This window comes from Orcinus orca, chromosome 2, assembly GCF_937001465.1.
Source record: "Orcinus orca chromosome 2, mOrcOrc1.1, whole genome shotgun sequence".
NCBI lineage: Eukaryota > Metazoa > Chordata > Mammalia > Artiodactyla > Delphinidae > Orcinus > Orcinus orca.
The window spans coordinates 165,173,251-165,181,227 of NC_064560.1; the positions used below are offsets into that span (position 1 = coordinate 165,173,251).

The 7,977-nt window shown below is 44.9% G+C and overlaps 1 long non-coding RNA gene across 1 annotated transcript; it reads left to right on the top strand.

Annotated features, from left to right (window-relative positions):
- The first annotated feature begins 217 nt into the window (after positions 1-217).
- On the top strand, positions 218-1,393 carry LOC117201051 (uncharacterized). Its single transcript, XR_004482947.2, has 2 exons — positions 218-426; positions 580-1,393. It is a non-coding gene; the product is annotated as an uncharacterized LOC117201051 (long non-coding RNA).
- Positions 1,394-7,977: the final 6,584 nt, after the last annotated feature.

The window sequence follows — 7,977 nt, forward strand, 5'->3', positions numbered from 1 at the left end:
GCTCGTCACGCTGGGGCCGCCGAGACTTGTAGTTCTTGTCCCTTTGACTGACAGCCCAGCTAGCTCCAGAAAAACTACAAATCCCATAAGGAACTGTAAACAGTCGTCGCCAGCCCGGCTTGTTGACGGAGCCCAGAGCGCCTGCGTGCCCCGTGGAGGGGGGCGGAGAGAGAAGCGGCGCGGTGCCTGCTGGGAGTCGTAGTCCGCAGACCGCGAGTTGTCAGGAGATTTTCCTCTCGAGGCAGCAGAGGTGGCTGCTGGGAAGACAGGACACGTGGAGGGAGCTGGGGCTCTTGGAGCCGGGCACAGGCTGAGCGCCGGGCGCCGGGCCCAGGGGACAGGGTGGAAGCTCTGGAGGAGTAGCCGCCTGCCTAAATAACGCTGCCTCTCCTTGGTGCGACTGGTTTTACTCTGTCTTCTAGATGTGTGAGTCGCTCTGCCTTGCGCCCTGGGGCGTAACGCCCCTGCTGGGGGGATGCTGCTGCGGCGAACTTGGGGGCGCGGCTCCGGATGCCCACGCGGACCTCTGGGATCTGGCTATGGGGAGGTGTCAATAGTAGGTGTTAAATGGTATTACAGGATAGGCAAGATGACCGGCCTCGCTGAGGGATCACTCCAGCCACGAGAATCGTGTCTTCCATTCATCCGGGAGTGACCATCTTGTTACTCACGTGAGGGTCGTCCATTCACAGACAACCGCCCCTCAACAATCGTTTACGTGGAAATAAAAGCTCCTTCTGAATTTGTTGTAGCCTAAGCAGTTTGAGGAGTGCCCCAGTTCAGAGCACCATAATTAAGAATTGTGAAAAGTATCAAAATGGAAAACTGGTGCAGCTCCCTATCCAGTTAAAATCTTATTTAAGTACTGTGGCACGAGGTGTGATCGTATCCATTTCACTAATATATATTGAACGTCCAACATGTGCCAGCACGGGAATGCCATAATATCTAAGACTGGAACGGACCCTGTCTTCATGAAGCTCACGGTTGTGGAAACAAAAGTGAGACTGCCCTGCTGCCATTTTAAGAGTGTACATCAAGTCCCACAGGAGGAAGAATACTACTAATAATAAGACACTTTCAACCCTAAGACAAAGTATCCGAACTACTTTTTTAAATCTGCTGTCTAGAATGAATGAAATCTTGAGTTTTTCCCATCAGTTACTGATTCCCTAATGAAAACTATTTTATCCCTGACTTTTGAATACAGAAATTTGGGAATATGTCATTTGTGACATATCTTCCCATGTGAGCATACTGTCTATGCTGAAGAGATAAATGTAAACATGGTAATCTTTACATTTTTCCTTTAAATATCTGTGGTATTTCTTATTCAGTGGTCCAGTCCTACTGAAGTCAGCACGTCTTTGCAAGTAAACTTATCTTTTCTAAATGCTTTTGTCTCAGTCTTCCTTTTACACTAAGTGGGGGGAGAGAGACATAAGCAAATCATTATAGGAGCTGCTGGGCTAGAAGGGAGACAGGGAAGGTAGTTCTTGAGTGAGTTAATTAGCTGGTACCTAGGGCTAATTCATGATTACAGCAATTACTGAGTGGCAGTTATGTGCAAAGCACTAGAAGGCAACCCAGGCTACAAGTTAAAATCCCTCTGGGGGCTTTTACAAATTCTGATGCCCAGGCCACACCCCAAACCAGTTAAGTCAGAACCTCTGGGGGGTGAGACCCAGGTAGCAGTATTTTTTTTTTTAAAGCTCTACAGGTGATTCCAATGTGCAACCAAGATGGAGGACCCCTGCTACAGAGGGTGCCAAGATAAATAAGATAGTCTTCCACTGAACTGTACACTTTACAAGAGTGAATTTTGTGGTTTGTCAATAATTTTAATGAAGCAGTTATATAGAAAATAGGAAACTCTTTGCTCATGTGGAGTATAAAAGCTGGAGTAAATTATGAACACAAATAATTGCAACGAAGACAGACTGAGTGTTAAATTAGCTACACAGGCAGTGAATGACGTAAGAGCTCAGAGGAGGGAGAATTATTTCTAGGTCTGAGGTGAGGAGGGGAGGTGTTGGTGACCAGGTAAATCTTCTTAGACTGTCAGCTCCACGAGGGGAAGGACTGGATCTGCCGAGATTGGGTCAGATTTTGGTCACCATGAGTCCCCAGTTGTTGGACGGAAGACTGGGCAAGTAGGAGAGGTGAGGAGGAAAGGCTTTCCAGGTGGAGAGACAGGTGATTTTAACACATCTTTTCTTAGTAATTGATAAAATATGAAGACCTGTCAATCCAGTTAATGAGCACCCAATGGTAGAGTATGTTCTTTTCAAGCACTCATGGAACATTGACAAAAACTCACCATGCTTTGAGCCATAAAGCAAATATTAACAAATTCAAAGGACTGTGATCTTAGCATGTTCTTGGGCCTAATGCAATTAAAGTAGAAATAATAACTAAAAGATAACTAGAAAACCCTAATAAGTTTTAAGTGACCCAAGTGAAGGGACCTTCATGAGGAAGGCACATATGTAGGACAGAGCTAGACATATGAGTGAAGAAATTTCCTCTAGTTTTCCTTGTTAGTAATTTTCTGATGTGAATAATAATCTAAGACCCTAAGAATTCATTTTTATATCTGTACACTTGAGTGTCTTTGGTAAAGCACTTATCAAGACCGGGGCTTGGCACTGGGCAGCCCAATCTAACCCCTTGCTTCAAGTTTGGTTCAGTGGTATCCACATCACCAGGGAGCTTGCTAGAAATACAGAGCCCACCCCAGACCTACTGAATCAGATCTGCACTGTAACAATATGCTCAGGTGATTCATATACACATTAGAGTTTGAAAAAGCTCTGATGAGGGAGGAGGGGGACAGCAAATTGGGGGGCAGACTACCTCCATTTTCTCCTCAGCTCTTTTACAATTTGGCTTCCACTCTACCACTTGACTAAAATCACTGTTTTTTTTGGCCATGCCAAGTGGCTTGTAGGATCTCAGGTCCCCAACCAGGGATCGAATACAGGCCCCCGGCAGTGAAAGCGCCAAGTCCTAACCACTGGGCCGCCAGGGAATTCCCAACTAAAATCACTCTTATCCAGGCTACCAGCTACCTTTTTACTGCTATATCCAAAGCCCTTACCTCCCTTGACCTGACAGTGGCCTTCTTCACCGTGGACCACGCCTCTTTCTCAAAGGCCAAGAACTCTCCTTTCTCTTACTTCCTTAACTGTTCCTTCTCTGTCTCCTCTGGTTCTTCTTGAACTGTCAGTATTTGAGTTCCAGTGGCTCTGTAGTGGTCCTCACCTTTTCCCCTCCCACCCTCTGCCTGATGGGATCCTCTGCCTCATGAGGCTTTCATGACCATCTCTCTCTGATGGCAACCTCAAGACTTGAACTCTAGATGACTATATTCAGTTTGTTTCCTGACAGGTCTACTTGGATTTGTCCACCGGCAACTCAAAACTTGAGGCTTCTGGATGAGAAAATGTAGGTTTGATTCAGCATTTGGAGTATGATTCATTCATATGAAGTCTAACGTATCTGTATGAGTATATATGTATAGAGAAATGTGTAGAAAAATATTCAGCAAAAATGTTAACAGCATTTGTCTCTGGGAGGTGAAGTTTCCAAAGATTTTTCTTTTTCTTTCCTTTTTAAGTGAGCAGCATCATTCTCACCAAAACAGTAGGGCTATTAAAAGACAACCACAGGGCTTCGCTGGTGGTGCAGTGGTTGGGAGTCCGCCTGCCAATGCAGGGGACACGAGTTCGAGCCCTGGTCCGGAAAGATCCCACATACCGCGGAGCAACTAAGCCCGTGCACCACGTCTACTGAGCCTGCGCTCTAGAGCCTGCGAGCCACAACTGCTGAGCCCGCGTGCCACAACTACTGAAGTCCGCGAACCTAGAGCCCGTGCTCCACAACAAGAGAAGCCACCGCAATGAGAAGCCCACGCACCGCAATGAAGAGTAGCCCCTGCTCGCCACAACTAGAGAAAGCCGGTGCGCAGCAACGAAGACCCAATGCAGCCAAAAATAAATAAATAAATTTATTTAAAAAAAAAAAGACAACCACTATCTCAGTAAGACCATTATCTTTCTTAAGCAGCAAACTTCTCCAGGCATAATCCTGAGGAAGATGTCCCATCCTTTCCCCATGTCACTTATACTTGCTTTCTCTTTTTCTGAGGGGGGCAGGGGGGATGTAACCACAAAGATACCAGCAGGAACCATCTGGTGTACTCAAATTAGGATCATTTGAGGAGTTTTAAATAACAAAGTTATTTATAAATATGTGGGCAGGGTATAAAGAAACTACAAGGGATTGCACACTACCATTGGGACTCTGTGCCCGCTCCTCGGCCTGTAGGGGAGAGGGAATGAGTGGTTATTAGAGCTGGGAGGGGGGCTGTATGGAGAGGGCCCTCTGACAGGAGCTCAGACCCAGGGCCCAGGACAATTCGACCTGGAGGGCCAAAAGGAAGATCTCTAGCACAGCAAAGGACCCTTTCCTCCTTTTATCACATTTTCAGAGAGGGCTGGGAACTTCCAATCCTTCTTCTTTTCTCTACCCTGCAGCCAGATTGATCTAGCAGGAATAATATATCTTCACTCTCTTGATTAAACCTTACTATCCCTCTCAGTGCCCTCAGGATAAAGCCTAGACTCCATAGTTTGGCACATAAGGCCCTTCATGATCTGGCTCCTTTGCTAGCTTCATCTTTCAGCTGCTGATCTCTCACCCTCTATACTCCAGCCATACGGAAATTCTTGCCTTTCCCCCAAAGGACCATGTTTTCTTTTGCCTCCAGGAATTTCCACATTCTGGCACCTCCCCCAAACTACTCTCTCTTACTTCCCTTTTATTTTCAGCCTTTGGGGCTTAACCATCACCTCCTCTGGGAAGTCCTCCTGGATTCTCCAAAGCTGGGTTAGTGGGAATGGGGTGAGCCATGGGCAATCAGTTTCTCCTCTTGTTCTCCAGGCTGATGAGTCACTCCTCCTCCATGGGGTAATAAAGGAGGGAGCACAGAACCGGAGTATTCCTACTATATTTTTTTCTCTCTGAAGAGTAGACTGTTCAGTGCCTTGAACTTTCAGCCTGCAGAACTGTAAGCAATAGATTTCTGTGGTTATAAACCATCCAGTCTTGTGGTATTTTGTTATAGCAGCACAAATCAACTAAGACGATCACCATCTGTTTTTATTTGGTGTTTATTTGCTTATTTATGGACAATCACCCCACTGGACTGTAAGCTCTGTGAGGTCAGGAACCATGCCCATTTTGCTCCTAATCATATCCCTGGCACGCAGCACGGTAGCTAGCACGTGGTGGGTACACAATAAACAGTGTGGGACTGAACCTTGCAATTGTTTATTTCCATGCCATCATACTATATCGACTGCATAGATAAATGTTAATTCATTCTTAGAAGTACCTGGAGAAAAAACACGAAGATGGTTTCACCTTTGCCAGAGAGCTGAGTAGCACTTCCCTACCTGACCTGAACACCCAGGGTCGATAGAAAACGATGAGGCTATTTGTTTAGGTTTTGCTCCACACATTGTGCTTGGCAGGGCAGTCCCTGCTAATAATGCCTGGCTCTGAATTCCTCTCAAAATGTGTTTCAACAATTCTGAGGACTTAGGGGTCAGCGTGGAGAGGAGGAGATTATGTCAAGGGCCAATCTGTGTTTAGCCATGCCTTACTTGTAGTCCTTGAACTAATTTGACTCCTTTGTCAGAAAACGAAAGGCATCTGTTCACAGCTTTCTTAAGAAAGGGCCAGCAGAGGATGTTTTGTTTGATAGGGTCAGTTTCCTTATAGACTTTGGAAGTTTGTTGATGGAATTTGTTCCACTGATCACTTTGGCTACTGTTAGTGATATACAGTAGTTTATATTAGGTAGGAGAAATTTTAATATAATGGAATAATGTTTCTCTATGTTTGATCATATGATCAAAGCTCAATTTAAAAAGGGTAAACGAGCAAAAATCACAGATCTTCAGTGGAGATGTTTGAGGTTGAATGGGACAATAGCTTTTATTTAAAATAATAATTCAATCAGAGTCTTCATTGTGAGGCTCTCCAAAAGCAAAATGCATTCCTCAAGGCAGTTTGGAAGTCACTGCTAAGTGTGACAGATTCTGCGGCTTTGATCTGTCTTCTTGCTTACCATGCCAAGAATATTTTGCCTACCAACCCCAAGTTCCATATGTATGCCCCAGGGCACGTGGTTTCTTCAAAGAAGTGTCCTTTGTCTCCTCCCTGTGACAAAACTGGGGACCTTGGAAGGAATACGGCTTTCTGAAGCTTCGTGGAATTCAGATACCCACCACTAAACATTTAATTCACAAATTAATTGATTAATTCTTAGTGTTATTTAAACATATGGCTCAAAACATTAGACATTTATGGGAAAGGAAAGATGGGAGAGAGAAATGACTGCAGGGGCTATAATCTTGGAGCACCTCACAATCAGAGTGGATGTAGCTCTAAGTAAGGGGGCTTGTCCTGATTCTACTGGAGCTCCACGTCCCTCTACAAGCCTCACCTTCCCAGAGCAAACAGGAGAGAACCCGCCCTAGGTGATGGAGCTATGCAGATAAAATATTATGCATGTGCCAGTATTTCCTTTTTTTTTTTAAGAATTGAGGTATAACTTACATAAAGTAAAATTCACCCTTTTAAGCATGCATTTCTGACAGTCATGCAACCTAGTACCACAATCAAGCTGTAGAACAGTTCTACCACCCTCTAAAATTCTCCTGTGCTGCTTTCTATCTAGTCAACCTCTCCCACCGCCCCCAGTCCCTGAAAACCGTGGCTGACCTATTTTCTATAGCCATAATTTTACCTGTCCTAGAATATCACAGAAGCGGCATCATACAGTATATAGCCTTTTGGGTCTAGCTTCTCTCACTTTGCACTTGGGATTCGTCCAAGTTGTTGCATATGTCACCAGTCCACTCTTGTTCTTGCCAGGTAGTATTCCATTGACGGATATACTAGTTTGTTTATCCATTCACCAGCCGAAGGACATGTGGGTTGTTTCCAATTTTTGACAATTCTGAGTAGAGCTGCTATAAACATTTGCATACAGGTTTTTGTGTGAAGATAAGTTTTCATTTCTCTTGGATAAGTACCTAAGAGTGGGATTGCTGGGTCGTACGGTAAGTTAATGTTTAACTTTATAAGAGACTGCCAGGCTGTTTTTCAAAGTGGCGGGTACTATTTTGCATCCCCACCAGCAGTATATGAGTATGTATGACAGTATTTTGAAAAATAAAAATTTCTACACATCACATAAAAGCAGGTAGAGAGTAACTCTCCCAGGATTGTGAAGGGCAGCTCAGAGACAGCTCTAAATTTGTGTGCTAAACCAGCGAACAGAGGCCACAGGAATCAGCTGAGAATGTTTACTGAGTATTTGGAGCAATGCTGCAAAGGAGAGTGTTTATTTAGAATCACAGTTAATACTGGCAGACATTTGTTGAGCACTTTCCATGCCCTGGGCATTGGGCTTCCTGCTTTACATGCCTCTTCACAATGACTGTTGTTATTTTCCCACCTTACAGGTGAGGGCACACGGCCCAGAGAGGGTAATGACATACCAATTGCAACCCAGCTCCTAATAGACCTGACAGGAAATAAAATCCAAGTGTGCTGGATTCCAGACACTGTACCCTTATAACTGCTCCCCTATGCTAGCCTCTTCGCTACTAACAATTACTACTAGTTATTAATGCTCCTCAGATTGTACCTTCTGCTTTTCTTTGCACACAGAAACCAGGCCAGAACATGGGCAGATATGAAGTTTTCTGCCAGGTAGCCCTGAACTTTTCTGCTGCTGCTCCTTCAGCCCAAACCTACAGGTCTTCCCTGCCAGGCTCAGCTCTCAACTCTCAGCCTTACTGGCTTCCTCTGAATCATGCTGTAAGTCGCACATCATGTCTTTGGCGATTTGGAGAATATTCTAGGAAGAAAGCCTCTTGCCATTGAATGTGGGGAAGTCCA